Source organism: Odocoileus virginianus, chromosome 20, assembly GCF_023699985.2.
Source record: "Odocoileus virginianus isolate 20LAN1187 ecotype Illinois chromosome 20, Ovbor_1.2, whole genome shotgun sequence".
Taxonomy (NCBI): domain Eukaryota; kingdom Metazoa; phylum Chordata; class Mammalia; order Artiodactyla; family Cervidae; genus Odocoileus; species Odocoileus virginianus.
This window is the reverse complement of record NC_069693.1, coordinates 56378869-56402952: the sequence shown is the minus strand read 5'-3', so window position 1 is coordinate 56402952 and position 24084 is coordinate 56378869. Positions and strand designations below refer to the sequence as shown.

General features: G+C 38.4%; 1 long non-coding RNA gene across 1 annotated transcript in view; it reads left to right on the top strand.

The window, feature by feature from the left end:
* Positions 1-24084, top strand: part of LOC110131397 (uncharacterized) — a 289821-nt gene that overhangs the window by 186006 nt on the left and 79731 nt on the right. The window contains exon 3 of the long non-coding RNA XR_002312175.2: positions 2467-2545. This is a non-coding gene — a long non-coding RNA (uncharacterized lncRNA). The remainder of the gene's footprint in view (positions 1-2466; positions 2546-24084) is intronic.

Genomic DNA, 24084 nt, shown 5'->3' with positions numbered 1-24084 from the left:
GATACCGCTCTGTGCGGATAGCACTCACCGTGTTCTGGCCACACTGGGTTTGCCCCGCTCACGGGTGTTAGTGCTTTCCCTGTCTACAATCAGGCTCCCGTCTGCTCTATATGGAGCGGGCCCTGCGTTGAGTGCGGTTCTAGTTTTCGGGTACTCCACAAAAGCGCGGATTCGGTTGCGCCGGCGTTTTGTGCCTTTCCCGGCCTGAGCGGCCCAGGCAGCCAGAGGCTTGGGCGCACTCTCCCCGGGTACGGCGCACTTTTTCCCTCCGCGGCCCCAGCGCGCGCCGCCAGTCGGGTCTCAGGAAGTCTTTAGATAGGAACCGGGGGCCTGTTTGCAATGTGGGAGGGGGTGGCTTCTCAGGGGCTGAGTTTGCCCTTTTCCCCTTCCCCCTGCCTCCTACCTCCAGCGGGGACGGGCCGGCTCTTTCCTGGACTTTCTCAGTCCCTTTGTTTTGCGATCCGCGGGCAGTGTGTTCCGGCCAGTTAATTTTGTCCCACCGTTTAAAAAAAGCTCCCTCCGATTGCTCTCAGGGTCTTCAGGCCGGTCCTTACCGTAAGCAATGCCGCCCGCTCCTCTCCGTTCCGCCCCCGCTTGTTGCTGGCGGGTGCGGGCGTCTGGGGTACTTTTCTGCTGGGAGTTGCTTTTAGGCACGTAATCTGTGGGCCTTATTTAATTTTTCCTCCCAGTTAGATTGCCGAAAACGTCCCCCAGTCCCGCCAGTGCGAGGGTTTCCTGGTGATTGGAAACTTCCTCTATTAAGACTCCCTTCCTGGGACGGGTGTCCGTCCGTAGCTCTTCTGTCTCCTTTTTATCTTTTATATTTTGTTCTACCTCCCTTTGAAGACAATGGGCTGCTTTTCTGGGCGCCTGATGTCCTCTGCTAGCGATCAGAAGTTGTTTTGTGAAATTTGCTCAGCGTTCAAATGTTCTTTCGATGAATTTGTAGGGGAGAAAGTGGTCTCCCCATCCTATTCCTCCGCCATCTTGGCTCCTCCCCCCTAATTTCTGACTGTGTTTAAAATGGAATGAATTAAATTAAAAAAAATTTTTGAGCTGAAGAATAATTTCAACATCAGTAAGTCTCTCTGTTTTATAGGTCTTGTAATTGCAATTTAGAACAGTGGCAGCAGCAAGAGCATCAATTATGCTGAATGCACAATACTTGTCTATAGCCTGCTTAGCAAATTTTAGGTCAAGAACCATACTTATCCTGTATACTTTTATTATTGAGTATGAGTATATATTTCAAGGATACTTCAGTTCTGAGGCCAATAGTGCTACAGGAGGGTTTTATCACCAGTTTCTAACAAATGTCCCCAATAGTTTCTTCCATGGTTTATCTGCTCACAAATTATAGTTTGTTGTCATGCAGAAGGAAATGGTTCCCCCTGTTAAAGCAAAACATTTTGGTTTAGCCATTGCATATAATCAGGAGACCAATATTGAGAGATACAGTCAGAGTAATTTTGCTATTTGCCTGTAACAAAGGCCAGATCAAATGAGGAGTGAGAAAATAATTGCTCAGTAGTCTAATCTTTTGTATTTAATACTTTAATAGATCTAATTCATATCCACATAAAGAACTCGAAAATAAAAATCTTTGAAAAAGGTGTTACTTCAGACATAGAAGAGAAGATAAAGAAAGATGAAGTTCTTGCTTTATATAATACATTTACACATCATTTCAAGAGAAATTGTTTTTGAAACAAAGTCCTAGTTCTAGACTCCAGACAACTTATTGTCATTTAACAACATAATAGATGTCTAATATATTTTACTCTTTTCTACATTTTGCTATCCTATACTATCAGCCGAATTTTATGTGGTCTGTAACATTTTTTATCAAGTTTATCAATTGTGAGGTGTAATTATGCACTACATTTTTTTTTCAAAATTGCTTTATTTTGAAGTAGGAAACAAAATTTTATCTTTAACCAAACCAGTGTACATTTGAAACCTACTGTTAGTGAGATATAGTAATTCTAATTCAGCTTAATGTTCTGGTGTCAATTATTATACATGATATTTTAGTTTATTGTGTTTTTGTTATTAATATGAGTTGATTTAAAGGAAAATATTAAAATGAAAAAACTGAAAAAACACATGTCCTATAGGAATTTCTATTTTTAAAGAGCAGGTTTTCAGATAAACATAGCAGTTTGTTTATAAGTATTCAACTGTTTCATTACCCATGGAATCAAGAAAAAAATGATACTAGTTTCTGAAAATACAGGAAACACATCTCATGTAATGTGATTTCAATATTATGTCTACTTTTTTTCTCTATTGCTAATACTCATAGCTTGCAATTCACAAGTCATTATTTAATACCATATAAATTTAATATACCCTGAAGGGAATTTGCCCTAGGGACACATTAACAGGGCTAAATATGATTTTGAAAGCTATAAACTAAGCTTTCCAATTTACTGTTATTCAATCAGACCTAATTTGTATTTTCAGCATAAGCTAGAAGCAGAATAGTCAGAGTTTGCCTGCTTAATGTCAGAGGCAAAGAGAAACTTCTAGCAAATTCTCTAAGGTATGTCTAATTGATACTTCTGTTGATAGGCTACTAACAATATTTATTATTAATAGTATCCCTCAAGAGAAGGAAATACTTCAGATTTCTTTCTTTGCAAATATATAAATGTATTTGCAAAAAATCATGTTGTACTTTGGATCAATGAACTTATCTCAACTGACTCCTTTCATTGGCATGATTGTCAATATAAATTTCTGCCTGTATTAATAATAAAGGTTTTGCTTTCAGTCTAATTCAATATGTAATTGTTCTCCTCCCACCCCAGGCTATTAGCCAGGAATCAGTCTTTAAGCATGTGCACCATACCCCTAAATAGTATTGTTAACACTGTGACCCACAAGTTCAGTACGCTTTCATCTACATATCCTGTGTTGGTAATTGTGACAAGCAAAAGAAATGCAAAAAGCTTCAGCTACAGGAAAACACTTTAGAGACTCCAAGGCCAAAAGTACATCTCATGGACCTTGGTATATTTACAGAAACTGTGTAGCATGGCCTTGGTTGTGGAGACAGAAATGCTAACGTTTGCAAGTTACTGTTTGTGTAATATCCACTACCTGTGTGGTTACTTTTTTTGAAGCAGTATTATTGAGGTATAATTCACATTGAAGGCAAACGGAGAAGGGAGCAGCAGAGGAGGAAACAGATGGCATTACTGACTCAGTGGACATGAATTTGAGCAAACTTTGGGAGATAGTGGAGGACAGAGGAGCCTGGTGTGCTGAAGTCGACAGGGTCATGAAGAGTCGGATATGACTTAGTGACTGAACAGCAACAATAAATTAACATACCATAAACTTTACCCATTTTAAGTGCACAATATATTTTTTTTGCCAGATTTACAGAGTTTTGCAGATAGTTTCATAATTGCATATTTCCATCTCCCCCCCAAAGTTTCCTTGTGTCCATTTGGAGTCAATTTCTGTTTCTACTCCAAGTGCTAGGCAAACAAAAATCTGCTTATGTCTCTATAGATTTTCCTTTTCTAGATATTTCCTATGTGTGGAAACATTTCCTATAAATGGAAATGTATAATGTATTGTCTTTATGTCTGACATTTTCCACTTAACATAATGCTTATTAATCATAATCTGTCTTTTTGGGGGTAAAATATCAATTCTACAACTTTTTTTCATTTTTAATCAGGTTTTCATATTTCCTGGTTTTAAGAATTCTTTGTAGTTTTTGATACAAGTCTTTTATGAGATATTTGTCTTGCAAATAATTTCTACTAATCTGATTCCTGTTTTTAGATTATCTAGTTGGTATCTTTTAAAACATAAAAGTCTTAAATTTTGATAAAGTCCAATTTATTCATTTTATCATTTATAAATGGTGTTCTCATGTTGTGTCTAAAAGAGTTTTGCATAAGCCCAATTATAGATATTTTTCTCCCATGTATTATTTTTTATTTTTTGTAGTATTTAAAAAATTTTATAGTTTTTATTCTTTCTTTTAGGATTTGGTACATTTGGGTTAACTTTCCATGTGGCTGCCTCCACCTTCAAAGCCACCAACAGAGACTCTTTCAGTTTTCCCTCATGTGTTTTAAATCTTTTTTTTCCAGGAAGAACCTTGTCTATTTTTAGGACTCATCTGATTAGGTCAGATCCAGGGAGGATCATATCCTTTTTTAAAAGTCAATCGTGCCATATAATACAACCTAATCATATTCTGTGATATACCTCCCACTTTCAATAGAAGAGGCTATACAAGGACATGAATCACAGGGAAAAATTGTAGAATTCTGTGCAATACTTCTATTGACATGTGTATTATGACATAATATATTGAAGTAAAAACATGTATGCTAGTCAGTTTCACTTGCCATTCTCAGGGAGATTTTTAAAAGTTACATCAAGAGGAACAAAACAAAAAAGTGATTTACTTCATCTTCATCTCATGTATTCAGATATTCTCAAACTATGGTTCTTTGAAATGTTCTTAAGTGCAAAATTTCAAAAACCTAGTCTGATATATCATTACTCAAACTAAAATAATTATAATCACTGTTTAATACTAGGAAATGTAAACTTCAAATCTTGCAATTTATTAGAGATACTTTATTTGTAATATCTAGTATCTCATTTTTCCATTCACTGACTCATAAAGACGAATAGAATGAGGTGACAGAAAAAAATATTGGTATAGTTGCCTTTAGAGTTAATGTGCAGTTTGGACTGGACTTTTTTCAAATTCAAGTGCATGATAAATTACATTGATTGCCTTTTCATGAAGATACCTGTGCTTAGGCCTCATAGGAGCTGTAAGATGCTATATTTGAATGGCTTTGAAAATATAAATACAATTATTTGGAAACTGATATGTTGAGGTAGGTTAGAATATATTTGGTTTTAAAGGACTTAACCCACTCTAATTCTTCATTAAGAAAATCAATCACAGGATGAGAACATGAATTAGATATCCCTAAATGTCATAACATTTATATATTGGATTTTATTTTTACTTCATTAAGAAACCAAATAGGACTGTAATTAAAGAAAACGATAGCATATGGTAGAGAGGCTGTTCATGGTTTTCCCAACTTTAAACACCATTAGAAATTCTACACTATGAAGGACAAGCCAAGTGAACTATATGCATAATTGATTAGAAACTTATCCATTTTTAAATCACAGAGAAAGCTACTTTTATTTGATTTGAAATCTGTTACACAACTCTGTTTGAAACTGAATGCCCTAAAATTTCCCATGAAATTTGAAGGGGATGAAAATAAATGAGTGAGCAAAGGCTTGAAAAAGGCTTGAAAGAGGCTTGAAAATCCCTAACAATATTATTTAATTTAGAATAGATACATCTCAAAATTATATTTTTATAACTTCAATAACAAGTTAATCCCTCTCCTCAAGGTTGTGAATCAATAAAAACTATGTGAATGCCTACTGTGTGTCAAGTGCTGGAAAAAATTCTGGGCAAAACATTTGATTGCTGTCCTCATCAAGTGGATTGGAAAACAAGACAAGCAAAGTAATATATTTACAATATATTGGATAAATACTCTCTGGTCTGAGAAGAGTGACTGGGGGATGAATGAACACATGATCTTAAAAGTCACTCTGATCACCGACAAATGATCAGGATTCAGCTTAATTTTTTTCCTCTCCCATTGCAGTTTTCTAGCTTGTTTACATAACTACAGTTTTCATTCTAAGTGTTCATGTATTTTATAAGTATGGACATAAAAATCTGTCCCTGAGGTCCACACTAATTTTTATTTAGGTCAGTATTCTAGTATGAAGCAGTAGAAGAATGAGATAGCCTTGAAGGTCAATATTTCCTTTTGTTTTTGGCTTAATGTTGAGCCAGTGCCAAGCGCACAGCATTTGAATGATTTACGTTTGTGTGTTTGGTGTGGGGTGGGTTGATGTGGTGTGTGGTATGTTGTGACGGCTACTGTGGGATGCGGGTTGGAAGTGGCAGGGTGTGTTGTGTGGCTGGGCAATGTGGTCTGTTGTGGATGGTAGTGCAGTGTGTGCTATTCTCTGTGGTGCAGTGTGGTGTGTGAGGATGATAGAGGTTATGGGGTGTGATAGTCAAGGTGGCATGTGACACAGTGGGAGTTATATAGATGTGTTATATAGATGGTGTGTTCTGAGATGTGGCATGCCATACACAATGTGTTGTATTGAACATCATAGGTGTGGGAGTGTGGGCTATGGTATAATATGATGCTGTATTTTGTGTTATTTTTTTGAAGTTCCATGTTCCTTAAGTCCTGTAAACACTGAAGGAAATATAAGTTCCTGCAAGTTAATATGGAACCAGGTCACACTAATATATTATTTACTGTGTGAACTTGCATGCAATATAACTTTCCTCTGATGGTTGCAAGAGCACATATATGTAGAAGGCTTGTTGGACACAGAATAGGAGCTGGATGTTCCTAAGATGAGTGAGACAAATTAAGTAAGCATCCTCCAAGAGCTCTGGCCTAGGAAGACTGTAAAGGGGCCACCAATGTGGACCTTTTACTATTTTGACAGCAAGGATGAGGTTTCCATTGAGGAAAGGAGATAGGAAGCATCCTGGTAGACACCTTAAGCTAGGAGGTGAGATCACAGGACATGACTGTCCAGAGCACCCAGTCACCATCAGGAGCTAATCAGTAGGAGGAAAGCTCATGACTTAAAAAAAACTTTTTAATTAATTTATTTTTAATTGAAAAATAATTGCTTTACAGAATTTTGTTGTTTCCTGTCAAACCTCAACACAAATCAGCCATAGGTATACATATATCCCCTCCTTTCTAAACCTCCCTCCCATCTCCCTCCCCACCCCACCCCTCTAGGCTGATACAGAGCCCCTGTTTGAGCTTCCTGAGCCATACAGCGAATTCCCGTTTGCTGTCTATTTTACATATGGCAATGTAAGTTTCCATGTTACTCTCTCCATACATCTCATCCTCCCCTCCCCTCTCCCCATGTCCTTAAGACTGTTCTCTGTGTCTATTTCTCCATTGTCTGATGACTTTTTGATTCTTTTGTCTTTTTCTTTATGATTGGAAAAGAGGTGGGTGAGATATAAATGAATGAACAGACTTAGAAAAAAGGGATCCAAGTGAACTTATTTTCTGTGAGGACTGGCAGGGGAGAGGGATGAGGTGAAGGGAAGCTAGCACACATTTTAAGAGGTTTTTCATGTTTAAAGTAATTAGCTTCCAACTAATAAAAATAAATTAAACAAATTTTTTTAATGTAAAAAAAAACACATTGCATTCCTTCTTGTCATGCAAACACACCCTTCAAACATTGCCTCTTTCTTTAAAACTACCGTTGACTTTGGTAACCTCAGGATGTGAAGAGGGACTTGCAGAGAACGATGTGAAAGCAGAGGGGGCCTGAGAATGAAGACTTGCTGTCTGTGCAGACATTGGAGAAAGTTCTCTGTTACCCCAAGGTGTAGCTTCAGGAATTGGTACTAGTCTCAAGAGACCGGGAGACCCAGGTGAACTCTGATTTATATGTATGAGGCCCATCCTTCTAGTCATAAGTATGGAAGAAACAAACTGATGCTAGAGAGTGTAACTTCTCATTTCAGCTTGACACTGATCTGGGTTCTTGAACTCTTTAATCAATGGAAATTGATAACAGGCCAGGTGAGAAGTTTAGTTCAGGCATTATTGGGACTTGCTCTGTGAGTAACAGGTACCCTTGCTCACTCCCCAAGGAGGAGGCAAGTTGGTCCCTTAAATGGGGTGAGGATAGGGGCACACCTAGGGGTCGGGCTGGAGGAGTGGCATAGGTGGTCTGACACCCGCTTGGTGGGACTGTGTGCGGGGATCATGCATGTTACTCTGCTTTTGCTCCCAGCACTTCGAAAGTGGCAGCTGGCTTTTGGCCTTTTTGTATCTTACTGTTCATAAATTGACCCAACTACCCCCGTGTGTTGTTATTTTCAACCCCTTAGAATTTCTGTTCTGTTCCTCGAAGAGATGTCTGTCCAGATGCAAGCACTCTAGTAAAGGGTTGCAGGTCCCAGCCTACCTCAAGCTGAAGTGTGAAGGATAGGCAAGACGTACCACGACAGTGTTGTCGTTGGCAAGAAAAAACTGGGTGTCTTATTGGCATAGAGGAAAAATAAAATTGAGAAAAGCTTGTGTGATTTTCTCACATGGTAGGACAGGCTGGACATAGGACTGGAGAGAGGGAAAACTCAGGTCTTTTTCTTTCGCATAAAGCCATTGCTCCCGCGTGACTTTTCTACTTATCCCTGCATGGGTGTCTCTCCCCTTCTCCAGTCGCCTCCCTTTCCTCCTTATATCCTTTCTCTTCTTCCTCCTTAGCTCCCGAGTGACCACTCATCTTCTCTGTCTCTAAACTTTCACCCAGATGGCCAGAAGGTAGTGGGAAGAAACAAGGATTTTATAGTCAAAGGAAAACTCAAAATAGTTTGAGGAACAGACTCTAGGGCATCCCCCTGATTCCTGCCATGGTGTTCATGCCTTGTGAGATCCTCCCTTGAGTGTAGGAGGGAACTGAGACTTGCTTCTGGCCAATAGAATATGGAAAATGTGAAGAGATTATTGCAGGTATAATTAAAGTGTCAAATAGTTGACTTCAAGTTAATCAGAAGGCAGATATTCCTGGATGGGCCAGTCTTAATCAGATAAAAGCTTTTAAAGGATTGACTGAACTCTCCTTGAGGTGAGGAACACACTCTCTCTCCATCACTGTTTTGAAGAATTAAACTTCCATATAGTGAAAAGGGTGGCTTCTAGAATCTGTGAATGACCTTGGATGGACAGAAAGAAAGAAAACTAAAACCTCAGTCCTTCAGCTGCAAGGCGATGAATAATACTAACATCTTGAGAGTGGATGCATATCTTTCTCCATTGGAGTCTCTAATTGGAACACAGCTCTGTGTGATACCTGGACTTTACTTGATCAGATCCTGAAATGGAGAACCCAGGCAAGTCGTGACTGGATTTCTGACCTATGGAAACCATGAGAGAATAAAGGAGTGTGGTTTTAAACTGCTAAGTTAGTTTATAGTTTGTTATGTAGCACAGAAAGCTAATATGCTCACCAATTTGTAACTGAATTCTGATCCAGAAGATCTTGGTGGTCTGAGATGATAAAAATAGCAAATCCTGGTCAAAATATGATATACTAAGTAGATTAATGGAGTAGGAAATGGCAACCCACTCCAGTATTCTTGCCTAGAAAATCGCATGGACAAAGGCACCTGGCGGTCTACAGTTCATGGGGTCACAAAGACAAGACTAAGCACATATGCAGGTAGCTTAAACGCTATGAATTAATTTTCTTATAGTTCTGGAGGCTAGAATTTCAACATCAAGATTCTGGTCAGTTTAATCTTCTGTGAGGGCTGTCTTCCTGGCTTGCAGACAGTTGCCTTCTCACTTGGTCCTAACATGCCCTTACCTTGGTGCATGCTCAGAGACTGAGTTCTCTGGTATCACTACTTAGGACATTACTTCAGTAGAATCAGAGCCCCACCCATTGGACCTTCAGTCAGTTTAGTTCAGTCACCAAGTCGTGTCCGACTCTTTGAGACCCCATGAATCGCAGCACGCCAGGCCTCCCTGTTTATCACAAACTCCTGGAGTTCACCCAAACTCAGGCCCATCGAGTCGGTGATGCCATCCAGCCATCTCATCCTCTGTCGTCCCCTTCTCCTCCTGCCCCCAATCCCTCCCAGCATCAGGGTCTTTTCCAACGAGTCAACTCTTCGCATTAGGTGGCCAAAGTATTGGAGTTTCAGCTTCAGCATCATTCCTTCCAATGAACACCCAGGACTGATCTCCTTTAGGATGACTGGTTGGATCTCCTTGCAGTCCAAGGGACTCTCAAGAGTTTTCTCCAACACCACAGTTCAAAAGCATCAATTTTTCAGCACTCAGCTTTCTTCACAGTCCAACTCTCACATCCATACATGACCACTGGAAAAACCATAGCCTTGACCAGATGGACCTTTATTGGCAAAGTAATGTCTCTGCTTTTTAGTATGCTATCTAGGTTGGTCATAACTTTCCTTCCAAGCAGTAAGCGTCTTTTAATTTCATGGCTGCAGTCACCATCTGCAGTGATTTTGGAGCCCAAAAAAATAAAGTCTGACACTGTTTCCACTGTCTCCCCAGCTATTTCCCATGTGTTGATGGGACCAGATGCCATGATCTTAGTTTTCTGAAAGTTAAGCTTTAAGCCAATTTTTTCCACTCTCCTCTTTCACTTTCATCAAGAGGCTTTTTAGTTCCTCTTCACTTTCTTCCATAAGGGTGGTGTCATCTGCATATCTGAGGTTTTTGATATTTCTCCCGGCAATCTTGATTCCAGCTTGTGTTTCCTCCAGCCCAGCGTTTCTCATGATGTACTCTGCATATAAGTTAAATAAGCAGGGTGACAATAGACAGCCTTGACGTGCTCCTTTTCCTATTTGGAAGCAGTCTGTTGTCCCATGTTCAGTTATAACTGTTGCTTCCTGACCTGCATACAGGTTTCTCAAGAGGCAGGTCAGGTGGCTTGGTATTCCCATCTCTTTCAGAATTTTCCACAGTTTATTGTGATCCACACAGTCGAAGGCCTTGGCATAGTCAATAAAGCAGAAATAGATGTTTTTTCTGGAATTCTCTTGCTTTTTCGATGATCCAGTGGATATTGGCAATTTGATCTCTGGTTCCTCTGCCTTTTCTAAAACCAGCTTCAACATCTGGAAGTTCACAGTTCATATATTGCTGAAGCCTGGCTTGGAGAATTTTGAGCGTTACTTTGCCTGCTTGTGAGATGAGTGCAATTGTGCAGTAGTTTGAGCATTCTTTGGGGTTGCCTTTCTTTGGGATTGGAATGAAAACTGACCTTTTCCAGTCCTGTGGCCACTGCTGAGTTTTCCAAATTTGTTGGCATATTGAGTGCAGCACTTTCACAGCATCATCTTTCAGGATTTGAAATAGCTCAACTGGAATTCCATCACCTCCACTAGCTTTGTTCATAGTGATGCTTCCTAAGGCCCACTTGACTTCACATTCCAGGATGTCTGGCTCTAGCTGAGTGATCACACCATTGTGATTATCTGGGTCATGAAGATCTTTTTTTGTACAGTTCTTCTGTGTATTCTTGCCACCTCTTCTTAATAACTTCTGCTTTTGTTAGGCCCATACCATTTCTTCCTTTATTGAGCCCATCTTTGTATGAAATGTTCCCTTGGCATCTCTAATTTTCTTGAAGAGATCTCTAGTCTTTCCCATTCCATTGTTTTCCTCTATTCCTTTGCATTGATTGCTGAGGAAGGCTTTCTTATCTCTCCTGGCTATTCTTTGGAACTCTGCATTCAGATGAGAATATCTTTCCTTTTTTCCTTTGCTTTTCACTTCTCTTTGTTTCACAGCTATTTGTAAGGCCTCCTCAGACAGCCATTTTGCCTTTTTGCATTTCTTTTCCATGGGGATGGTCTTGATCCCTGTCTCCTGTACAATGTCATGAACCTCCACCCAGCTGTAATTACTAACTTTTCACTCAAAGTGCAGTCTCATGAAGGATTAGGGCTTCACCATGTGAATTTTGAGGGAGACATACATTTAATCCATTATAGTATTTCCCTCATAGGATTTCATGACTTTCTTCAGAGGATTTCATGCATTGCATAAATGATATATAACATATAAATCTGTAATACATAAAAAGTTCCCACAAAATCCTGACTGGAATAATAGAAAATTTGGCAGAAGGATTACCGACATTATCTGAAAAGACCATTTCATGTCCCAATAATAAATGTAGATGAAAACCATGACATTGCTTTTGCCTATAAATTTGCAAAGCTTAAAGTAAAAATTCTCAGTGATGACAAATTTTGCTGATTTGACAATTTTCAAAATTTTAAATGCACATGCAATGTAAGCATATAGGAGGATATCTACTATAACATTATTAGGTGATAGCAATATATCAAACTCAACTAAGTATTCCATTAAGAGGACACAAGTTAAATAAATTACTATGGATATCACACTAACAGTCTGAAGAAAAGTAGGTAGGCCTATTTGCATTGATTTTAAAATAAGGCTTTTATATAATATTAAGTGAGAAAAAAGTTAGTTGCAGTTTATTTCTTGTAGTTCATTATTATGATATCTTTTTTTCCCCCACAAATATGCTTAGCATTTTATATACATGTTACTGAAAATAGTGATAGGATCTCGATATTGAGACTTTGGGAATGATTTTTTGTTTTTGAAATGTTCAGTTTTGCTTGATTTTTTTCTTAATAAAATCTTCTCTAACCATAAAATTAAAAAAAAAGATAGACTTATTTATGTTTTACAAGAACATCTATACAATTAAAAAGAGAATATTTTTTATATACAATTTCTATACTTTTGTTTTTAACCAAATAAAAGGAAATTCATTACCTTTATAACTGTGTTAAAGCTTGCCACTATAACGGTACTAGATGATTCAGCTTTTATATTATTCACTTAGATGCAATAGTTTTTCATTTTTAACAGTATCTGTGCAGTTCATGATTCATTCCAATTGGTTTGGTGAGTTATGTTCTACTGCTCTCCTCTTTGCAAAAGAAGAATACAAACTTTAAGAGTGGTTGTTTTGCTGAAATTAAACAAATCAGTCATTTTTTGCAAGTAGCCAAAAAAAAAAAAAAAAAGAAAAGTCAGAATATTATTTTGGTAATTTTGTACTTGCTTCTCTGCAATTCTCTCATGTATAGAGGAGTTCTGTTTCTTTGATTATGCAGATAAAACCTAAATAACATTCCCTCCCATCTTACTCATTATTCTTTTATTAGTGCCTTCCTCTAATATTTCATTAAGAAACAAATTATACCATGATTATATTTAATGAACATGTTCCAATCACTATGTATACAGTCATTGGGAATTCTATATCCAATCAATGCTGTGTTTTTCATTCCTTTTTCTCTAAGGTCTGTTTCTTTTTATAGGATGGCATGATCTAGTGTTCATCACTACAAAATAATGTTTTTATCTGGCTCAAAAGGAAAATCCTAAAAAGCCCATATGTTACTGCGTGCATGTGTGCGTGCTTAGTCGTGTTTGATTCTTTGCATCCCCATGGACTGTAGCCCACCAGGCTCCTCTGTCCATGGAATTTTTCCAGGCAAAAATACTGGAGTGGGTTGCCATTTCCTACTCTAGGGGATCTTCCCAATCCAGTGATTGAACCACATGTCTTGTGTCTCCCTCCTGGTATGCAGATTCTTTACCACTGGACTGCCTGGGAAGCCCATATATTACTGGTTCTAGGTAAATATGATTTATGTTAAGACAACACTCTTTAAATGATTGAGAAACTGTAAAACAGTATCCTTTAAATGATCAAGTAAGGTAAACAACTCAATGCAGCAATTACAAACCCCCATTCAAAGTATGGGAAAAAACCCTCTTAATCATGCTCTTTGTACTGCTCTATGATATCTTCCTCATATTGATAATGAAATGTTCTCAGCTCTGTTTGGCTCCTGATCCCTGGCCTGGTCCTATAGTGGACTGGACACAAATGGCCTGCGGCTTCAGTCTGAGATGCACAAGCTGTATGGAAACACTAAGCAGACAGAAATGTGTATGATATTGAGGCAATTGCCTAGATAACTAAGGCACTGACGTACTTTTCCTTTAAACACCAACACTGTGATGCCTGCATTGACCAAATTGGCTTTTTCCTTTGCCGCTTGAAAAAATAACTTATGTAGGACGTAGCTAACAAATAAGATACTTGAAGGTGGAATTTAATCTTATGGCTCCAATCAGTATTTATTTTGCTTGATCTCTTTCACATTGTTAATTATATTTTCAAATGGTAAAATATTTGAGGCTCCTTAAAAATGAGCCCCAGTAGACTTTTATTAAGTTGCTGATATTCTGTCCTAATAATGAGCCCCAATCATGAGGGAGGTTGTCCATGCATCTCTCATCTTTTTGGTTTATTTCTTGAATGTAATTCACACTGCTACATATTTTTGTAAAGTAGCCCAAGACACAAGCACATTTGCTAGAAATGTTGAGATAAATGGGACTACTTTGCCTAGATCTTCATACTAGGTTAAAACATTTTTCATATTTTCAGTAATAAAACTAAACTAATAAAATGAAACTTGAAAATCACTCTGCTTTTTCTAATGGCACATGAATTGATACAGCAGCACATGTCGTTGAAATTTGTTATCTAGCTGAATAGAAATTGATATTGCCCTTAATTTGGATCCATCATTCCAGCCCCAGTAATATTTTATAATACTATCTCTGCTCCGAGAGCACTGTGATTTATCAAACCCTCTCAGAGAAGGAATGTGTGACCTTGTCCACACTCTCTTTCTTTGAGACTCTGTAAACAAAGTGACATGATGTGTGCAGCAAGCCTTTTCATAAGAACTATTGTTATTATTTTGTTGCTATGTCATATCCAACTCTTCTGTGACCCTATGGACTGTAGCCTGCCAGGCTCCCCTGTCCATGGCATTTTTCTGTCCAGAATACTGGAGTGAGTTACCATTTCCTTCTTCCAGGGATCTTCCCGACCCAGGAATTGAGCCCCCATCTCCTGCATTGACAGGTGGATTCTTTGTGACTAAACCACCATAAGAATATCAATGTATTGTTGTTCAGTCACTTAGTCATGTCCAACTCCTTGTGACCCCATTGACTGCAGCATGCCAGGTCTCCCTGTCCTTCACTATCTCCCAGAGTTTGCTCAAACTCATGTCCATTGAGTTAATGATGCCATCCAATCATCTCATCCTCTGTTGCCCCCTTCTCCTCCTGCTCTCAGTCTTTCCCAGCGTCAGGGTCTCTTCCAAAGTTGATTAATTAGTATCAGGAAAGGAGTACATCAAAGCTGTATTTTGTCACCCTGCTTATTTAACTTATATGCAGAGTACATCATGAGAAATGCTGGACTGGATGAGGCACAAGCTGGAATCAAGATTGCCAGGAGAAATATCAATAACCTCAGATATGCAGATGACACCACCCTTATGGCAGAGAGTGAAGAGGAACTAAAAAGCCTCTTGATGAAAGTGAAAGAGGAGAGTGAAAAAGTTGGCTTAAAACTCAACATTCAGAAAACTAAGATCATGACAGCCGGTCCCATCACTTACTGGCAAATAGATAGGGAAAGTATGGAAACAGTGACAGATTTTATTTTTAAGGGCTCCAAAATCACTGCAGATGGTGACTGCAGCCATGAAATTAAAAGGGGCTTAATCCTTGAAAGGAAAGCTATGACCAACCTAGACAGCTTATTAAAAAGCAGAGACATTACTTTGCCAACAAAAGTCCATCTAGTCAAGGCTATGGTTTTTCCAGTGGTCATGTATGGATGTGAAAGTTGCACTATAAAGAAAGCTGAGCACTGAAGAATTGATGCTTTTGAACTGTGATGTTGGAGAAGACTCTTGAGAGTCCCTTGGACAGCAATGAGGTCCAACCAATCCATCCTAAAGGAAATCAGTTCTGAATATTCTTTGGAAGGACTGATGCTGAAGTTGAAACTCCAATACTTTGGCCACCTGATGTGAAGAACTGGATCATTGGAAAAGACCCTGATGCTGGGAAAGATTGAGGGCAGGAGAAGGGGACGACAGAGGATGAGACAGTTGGATGTCATCACTGACTCAATGGACATGAGTTTGAGAAAACTCCAGGAGTTGGTGATGGACAGGGAGGCCTGGCATGCTACAGTCCATGGGGTCACAAAGAGTGGGACACGACTGAGCGACTGAACTGAACTGAATAAAGAAACAAAGTAGTGCACATTAATAAGGTTATGGTGAACTATTTATGAGTTTCAAAAATTATTTTGTATTTAGTAAACTTTATTTCATTGATAACAAGTTTCAAGGTGGTATTATCAGGATCATTAAACCTAGAAAGATGGTACTGATGAACATATATGCCGGGCAGCAGTGGAGATGCAGACACAGAGAACAGACTTGTGGACACGGCAGGGGGATGGAGAGGGTGGGATGACTAGACAGAGTAGCAGGTAAACATATACATTCTCATGTGTGAAATAGATTGCAAGTGGGAGTTTGCTACATGACCCAGGGAATTCTAACCGGGGCTCTGTGACAACCTAGAGGGGTGGGATCAGGTAGGAGGTTGAAGGGAGTTTCAAGAGGGAGGGGATATATGTGTCCTTATGGTTGATTCATGTTGATGTATAGCAGAGCCAACACAATACTGTAAAGCAATTATCCTTCAATTAAGTAAAGATTAGTGTCATCAAGATTCTTAAATGTGATATTTATTCTTTCATCCATCTATTGATTCAGATATTTACTGAACACTTATTATATGTCAGATGTTAGGTTCCACCCAGTGGACACAAAGGTAAATAGGAAACCACAAGTACTCTTAGGAGCTCACAGCTTTGGGACAAACTGCCATGGGATTCAGGGCTTTGATGAAGTGTGGCCAAGTACAACCATAGAGATGCATAGGGGGTATCAACGTAGCATTGGGAAGATGCATGAACCAGCTTGGGGCTGGCCTGGGAGGTTTTGCAGAAGTCATAGGTGATCTGAGACTTACAGGCTCAGTAAGAGAGTCAGCAGAAGGGATAGGAAAACTTCTTAGCCAACTGGGGTCACAGGGGAGAAATAGCCTGGAGCTAGGATGAGCAAAGAGGAGAGCAGGTAGGCAGTCCAGTCCTCTATAATAGGAGGAGGGAGATGGGGATGAAGATGACAGTGAGGTGAAGAGGCACACAGAGCTCTGAGCATTAAGTCCATGTTTCAGCATGTTACCAGTGTGTATAACTAGGCTTCAACAGTACGTGAACTGAGAACTTCCAGATATTCAAGCTGGATGTAGAAAAGGTAGAGGAACCGGAGATCAAATTGCTAGCATCTGTTGGATCATAGAAAAAGCAAGAAAGTTCCAGAAAAACATCTACTTCTTCTTCATTGACTCCGCTAAAGCTGTTGACTGTGTGGATCACAACAAACTGTGGAAAATTCTTAAAGAGATGGGAATACCAGACCACCTTACCTGATTCCTGTGAAACCTGTATGCAGGTCAAGAAGCAACAGTTAGAACTGGACATGGAACAACGGACTGGTTCCAAATTGGGAAAGGAGTACATCAAGGCTGTATATTGTCACCCTGCTTATTTAACTTCTATGCAGAATACATCATGAGAAACGCTGGGCTGGAAGAAGCACAAGCTGGAATCAAGATGGCTGGGAGAAATATCAATAATCTCAGATATGAAGATGACACCACCCTTATGACAGAAAGTGAAGAGGAAATAAAGAGCCTCTTGATGAAGGTGAAAGAGGAGAGTGAAAAAAACTGACTTAAAACTCAACATTCAAAAAACTAAGATCATGGTATCTGGTCCCATTACTTCATGGCAAATAGATGGGGAAACAATGGAAACAGTGACAGACTTTATTTTCTTGGGCTCCAAAATCACTGTGGATGGTGACTGCAACCATGAAATTAAAAGACGCTTGCTCTTTGGATGAAAAGCTATGACCAACCTAGACAGCATATTAAAAAGCAGAGACTTGGCTGACAAAGTCCTATATAGTCAAAGCTATGGTTTTTCCAGTAGTCATGTATGCATGTGAGAGTTGAACCATAAAGAAAGCTGAGTGCCAAAGAATTGATGCTTTTGAACTGTGATGTTGGAGAAGACTCTTGAGAGTCCCTTGGACTTTGAGGAGATCAAAACAGTCAATCCTAAAAGAAATCAACACTGAATATTCATTGGAAGGATTGATGCCTTGAAGCTGAAGCTCCAATACTTTGGCCCCCTGATGTGAAGAGCTGATGCATTAGAAAAAATCATGATGCTGGGGAAGACTGAGGGCAGAAGGAGAAGGGGACAGAGGATGAGATGTTTGGATGGCATCACCAACTCAATAGGCATGAGTTTGAGCGAGCTCCGGGAGATGGTGAAGGACAGGGAAGCCTTTCGTGCTGCAGTCCATGGGGTCGCAAAGAGTCGGACACCACTGATCATCTGAACAAGAATGTTTCAGGAGAACAGCATTGAAACATGTTATTATCTAGGGTGAAACAGATCACCAGCCTAGGTTGGGTGCATGAGACAAGTGCTCGGGCCTGGTGCACTGGGAAGACTCAGAGGGATCGGGTGGAGAGGGAGGTGGGAGGGGGGACTGGGATGGGGAGTACATGTAAATCCATGGCTAATTCATATCAATGTATAACAAAAACTACTGTAATGATGTAAAGTAATTAGCCTCCAACTAATAAAAATTAAAAAAAAAAAAAAAAAAGAATGTTTTGTCTTAGCCAAGATTTCTCCTTGGCTAAGACAATATATTTTTGACACCAATATTCTAATATTCTTTTGAAAATGTTTATTTTTCTGGGGACTACTCAGCCTATTCAAGGTATATACTCAGTCGTTCCAAACTTCAAATTCTTTTTCTGGTGCTGGTCCACTGTGCTCCATCTGGGTTACTTGGCATCAGAGAAGAACTAACAAGTAGCTTCAGCAAGCAACTTACACTGAATTATAAAGAATTCTCTGTGTTTCTGGGCAGTTGCAAGAAGGGAAATAAGGTAAAAGAGAGTTGGGAAAACTGGAAGCAGGGCATGCCCAAGGGAGGGAACGGCTGTCTACCATGTTTTCCTACTGAGAGGACAAATAGAATGAGGAAGAGGGAAAAGACCTTGATTGGTGGAAGGCATTGTTTCCCTGAGAGATGCTATAGTGGAATGATAAACCATACAGGTAGATAAAAATTCAGTTTTCAGTATTGCAGAGGAACGAATGGTGACAAAATAGTTACAGACAGTAATATTTGAGACATTTGATGAAGTGAAATACTGAGATGCCTTGAAGAAGGGGGATGTGTGTGTGTGTATTTCTTTTTCTTTCCTCCTTAGGACGGCATGTTTGATTCTTAAAGTAGGTTCTTTTTGGGGTTTTATGTTGTTCTGTTTAGGATCAGAGATAAATCCAAGTTCTAAAATATTGTTATTACTTTGTACCCATATAACACATTTGTATCCATTGTTCTTCAGATATTTAAAGTCCTCTGCATACCTTTGTTAAAGTTATTCTGCAGCCCACCTCCTGATTTAAAGAGGGGTTATTTCATGTCCATCGAGTGCTTGATGAGGCAGCTGCCTGGAGACACAAAGTCTGCCTCTCACAGGGCTCACAGATTTAGAAATAAACCACTGATTTAGGACGATGTTTGTGGCTGTTTAGAAAATAATTCTAAAAATGTTCTGTTAAAGACATATTTAGGTAAGAACGTGTCAAACTCTCTGATATTCATTCAGTGTAAATATCCATTTTTCTCCTCTTATATATGAGGAATAAGAAGTGGATAAAATGGAAATAAAGCATCTTACTTTGGTTCACTTTTTCCCTTTACCTTATTAACTTAAATTCTCAATCTTTTCTGATAAAATCATGATTTTTAAAAATTACCTTTCCAATACAGAAATCACTTGGTAAATATGATTTGGACATTCAAGTCACAGAGGAAAGCCTGAGAAAAAATAAAACAATTGTGCCTTCTTGTTCTCCATGGCTTTGAAGATCCCACTGATTTAGTAACCCTGAAAGTAGACTTAGGCTTATTGCATAGCAAGCCAAATAATATTGTCTGCCAATTATTACATTAAAAAGGAAACTTGTATTAACTTAGAAATGAAGTCATTTCTTTCTTTGAGTGAGTAGAATTAAGTTGGAGTGATTTTGATGCTATTGAGGCGGCCTTAATCACATTGTCTAGTTAAGTTGTTTATCCAAATCTTTTCATGAGAATGCCTAAGGGAAGTTCCCCCAACCCCCATTACTACACAGTTAGGAAAATATTAGATCTTAATAGCAAACCAGACATTTGGTACATTTTCTACTAGGATCTTTTTTAAATCTGGGATTTAATTTAAGGATTTAATCTAATTTTCTCTTGAATCACTCATTTCTTTTCACAGTGCTCAAGTGTAGGATTTCATTTAAGGAAACCTCCCAATTCATCAATAATGTGTGAACACATAAACTAATATTCAAATAAAAATTAAAAAGAAATTTCAGGTAACTGAGGATTTCCCTTACCGTATCACTTTTATTGAAGATAAAATTTAAGCCTGAATATAGAGGAAAGCATATCCCATTTGCAATGCTATTTAGAAAAGATAATAAGAAAAGATAATAATAATCCTTGGGACTTACTGAGCGCACACCATCTGCCAGGCATTACTCAAATGATTTGCATTCATTATGTTATTTATTTCTCCCAGGAACCAGATAAGATAGATACTGGTAAGATCACCCAAGGCACAGAGAGGTTAAGGAGCTTGAATAAATTCACACAGCTGGTAAGAATGGAATCCAGAATCTATTCTCAAGCAGTCTGACTTAAGAACCGATAGCTAATTCTCAAAACACAACCCTGAGTAACCTATTTCATTGCTCAACAGTTGTTAGCAAGATGAACTGGTCTTTAAATGTAACGCAGAATTTGGGAAGTCAACAAAAATGGGGAAGTAGCTAATAGCCTACTAGCTATAATATTTTATTTTGTAATATTTTATATAAACCTATCTCAAAAATTTATTTTAGTAGATTCAGTTCTATAAGGTATTTTTTCTTGTATTTTCTTGACTGTTGTAAGTATTTTTCTCTGTATTCTAATTCACATCATCACTACAAATTCTGAATAGGTCTAGCACTGGCCAGAGTCTCCAGTCATAAAATGTAAATGTCCCTCATGGTGAAAATCAATCCAGCAGCTTTGGCAAATGGTAGATAAATTAAAATGCAAAGTCATTAAAGAGTACTGAGTCCACATTTCACCATTTTGTCAGTCTGAATGAAGAATTTGTTCAAATGACTTGGTAAAATCCAAATACTCACATATTTCAGGAGTGAACTTTTAAAAGGGCCAAGGGGACACTTCTGCCCAGCTACTATAATCTGGCATTCCACTATGGCCATGAGAGGAGGTTTATAAGTGTAGAAAAATGAATGTGCAAGAGAAGCCAGATTTTTTTTTTGGAAGGTTATCTTTTTCCTTTGAGAGTAGGAGAAGAGAAGTGATCCTTCCCAGGACTTTCTGCTATAAACCCTAACCAAGACTGCTGAAAGAAATGTTCTTACCAATCAGGGACAAAGTGCAGATGATGGACTTTTAAGAAATGTACAGACTTTATTTTGGACGTTGTCAGAGAAACTGAGAGTTTCGTATTGGAGAGAACTCTGCAAAGAATGCCAGTTGATCCATGTAGTGTCCTTTAAATACATGATTTCCTGTAGATTTCAGAAGCTGAGCAAAGAAGCAAGAGAAATAAAGTCTACAGGGGAGGATGCAGAAAAGGGACTGTTCCGAATCAGTGAAAGCTAAAGTCCGAGAAAAAGTGTGTGTAAATGGCATGTGAAGTCAGCCAAGATGCCAGCGGAGTAAGATGCTGACCTAGCTAGACTGAGTAAGGGATTCTAGCTCCTGTACAAAATCCCCAGCAGAATCACAGACCCGTAAATTTCTGTACTTTTAATTTAATTACTCAGTGCATTTCCTTAGAAGTTTACCAAGAGGGTCATTAAGTAATTCTTTAAAACAATGATCTGTGCTTAGAGTTTTGGTTAGATTATTTGGTGGAAGCAAAATTATCTGCTTGGTGGAAAGCTAGGTTCAGTGTATCTAGTCCTCAAACTGATATCCAACCCCAGATGGTTGTTAAGAACTGAATCTATCTGTTCTCATGCTTCTGGTGGGATGAAATAATCACTGAGCATAAAACTTGTGCTTATAAAAGAAATAATGAAGTGTATGAGAGTACTAAAGTTTAAATTAGGATATTTTCTTATACACATGTTTTTCCTATTCTTGAATCATTTTGATGTCTGAAGTTAAAAAGACCAGTAGTTATAAGATTTGGCATACACAGGCACACACACAGAACACAGACATGTGTACACGCACAAGTTTATTTTGGGATTTTAAAAATAAATATAATTTAAAAGACAAGATTGAAGGTATTTCACTGATGGAAATGTCATTAGTATTTTGAAAAAAATTTCAAATGTCATTTAAAATATTTATTTTTTGAATGACATGCTCAATTTCCTTTTAGCATTACCTTCTAATGTCCTCCAGGTAGATGGTAGAGGGGAATGGAGTTTAATAACCTCATTCATTACTTCAGAAATAGCATTTCAATTTGAAATTTCCATTTGGAGATATTTGAATGAATACAAATTTCAAAACAGGTTGGGGTCTGATAAATCTCAGAACCTGTCATGATTATAGGGGCTTCCCAGGTGGCACAGTGGTAAAGAATCCGCCTGCCAGTGCAGGAGATGCAAGAGACTTGGGTTAGATCCTTGGGTTGGGAAGATCCTTGTAGCAGGAAATGGCAGCCCGCTCCAGTACTCTCAGCTGGAAAATCCTACAGACAGAGGAGTCTGTCGGCCAGGCCTGGGATGGCAGAGAGTTGAAACAACTGAGTGGCTGAGCCCGTCATGGTAGTAACAATCATCATGGACTCTATCAACTTTTAAGAGCAGTAATAGCTGAATATATGAACTCTGTACTAGTGCATTTTAGTAACTAATCCTCTGAACTTTTAACATGATTTAAAAGTGCATTTCCAATGCTATTTACACTGCATCTTGCCACACTGTCTCTAAAGTTGGTTTGGTTTGGTTGTTTGAATCTTGGAGATTCAAGTGCACCAATGAAACACTGTGAGTAAATCATGAGTAGGTGGGTCTGTGGAATTATTAGGGGCTTTATCTTTGGGAAATTTAGGTTCAAGACCATCAAGACCATCTTAAAACTTATGTTTTAAATTCCCATATTTATAATGATATGTAAAGAAGAAATTTGCCAGTTTGTATCTTTCTTCTACATTTTAGAATATATTTTCTGCATAAAGTTAACTGTTAGACTACATAAAGGATTACTTATGTTTTATCTAATTGTTAATACATTAACTCCATATTTTAACCTATTCATGGCATTCAGTATTATAATCAGAGAATGGTTCTTCCATCACACCTTTGGAAGAAGTGCTGATTCTATAGCAGATATTCTTATGGGCACTTAGGTTGGCTCTATGACATACACTCCTCCCCCTCTCCCCTCTGCGCACCCCCACCAAGATGTCTCACTAAAGAGAATTGAGATCTCAACTAGGGCTGTTTGATTGTAAAACTCCATAGGGGCTTAACAAAACTATTGAAATGGCATGGCATGGAAGAACACCTAAATTGAGAAAATGAGAAATATAACCAAAGTAGTATGAAATACAATTAATAAAATCAAGAAATCACAAGATATCTATTCTGAATTATGAAGCAGAACATCTTCCTCAGTTATAAAGAAATTGTTAGTAAGTTGCCCAAGTTAAGAATAAGGCAGGAACTTCCCTGGCGGTCCATTGTTTAAGACATTAAAACTCTCCAGAAAGCAGGAATAGAAGGAACAGACCTCAACATAATAAAAGCTATATATGACAAACCCACAGCAAGCGTTACCCTCAATGGTGAAAAATTGAAAGCATTTCCCCTGAAATCAGGAACAAGACAAGGGTGCCCACTCTCACCACTACTATTCAACATAGTTTTGGAAGTGTTGACCACAGCAATCAGGGCAGAAAAAGAAGTAAAAGGAATCCAGATAGGAAAAGAAGAAGTGAAACTCTCACTGTTTGCAGATGACATGATCCTCTACATAGAAAACCCTAAAGACTCTACCAGAAAATTACTAGAGCTAATCAATGGATATAGTAAAGTTGCAGGATATAAAATTAATACACAGAAATCCCTTGCATTCCTATACACTAACAATGAGAAAACAGAGAGAGAAATTAAGGAAACAATACCATTCACCATTTCAACAAAAAGAATAAAATACTTAGGAGTATATCTACCTAAAGAAACAAAAGACCTATACATAGAAAACTATAAAACACTGATGAAAGAAATCAAAGAGGATACAAATAGATGGAGAAATATACCATGTTCATGGATTAGAAGAATCAATATTGTCAAAATGGCTATACTACCCAAAGCAATCTGCAGATTCAA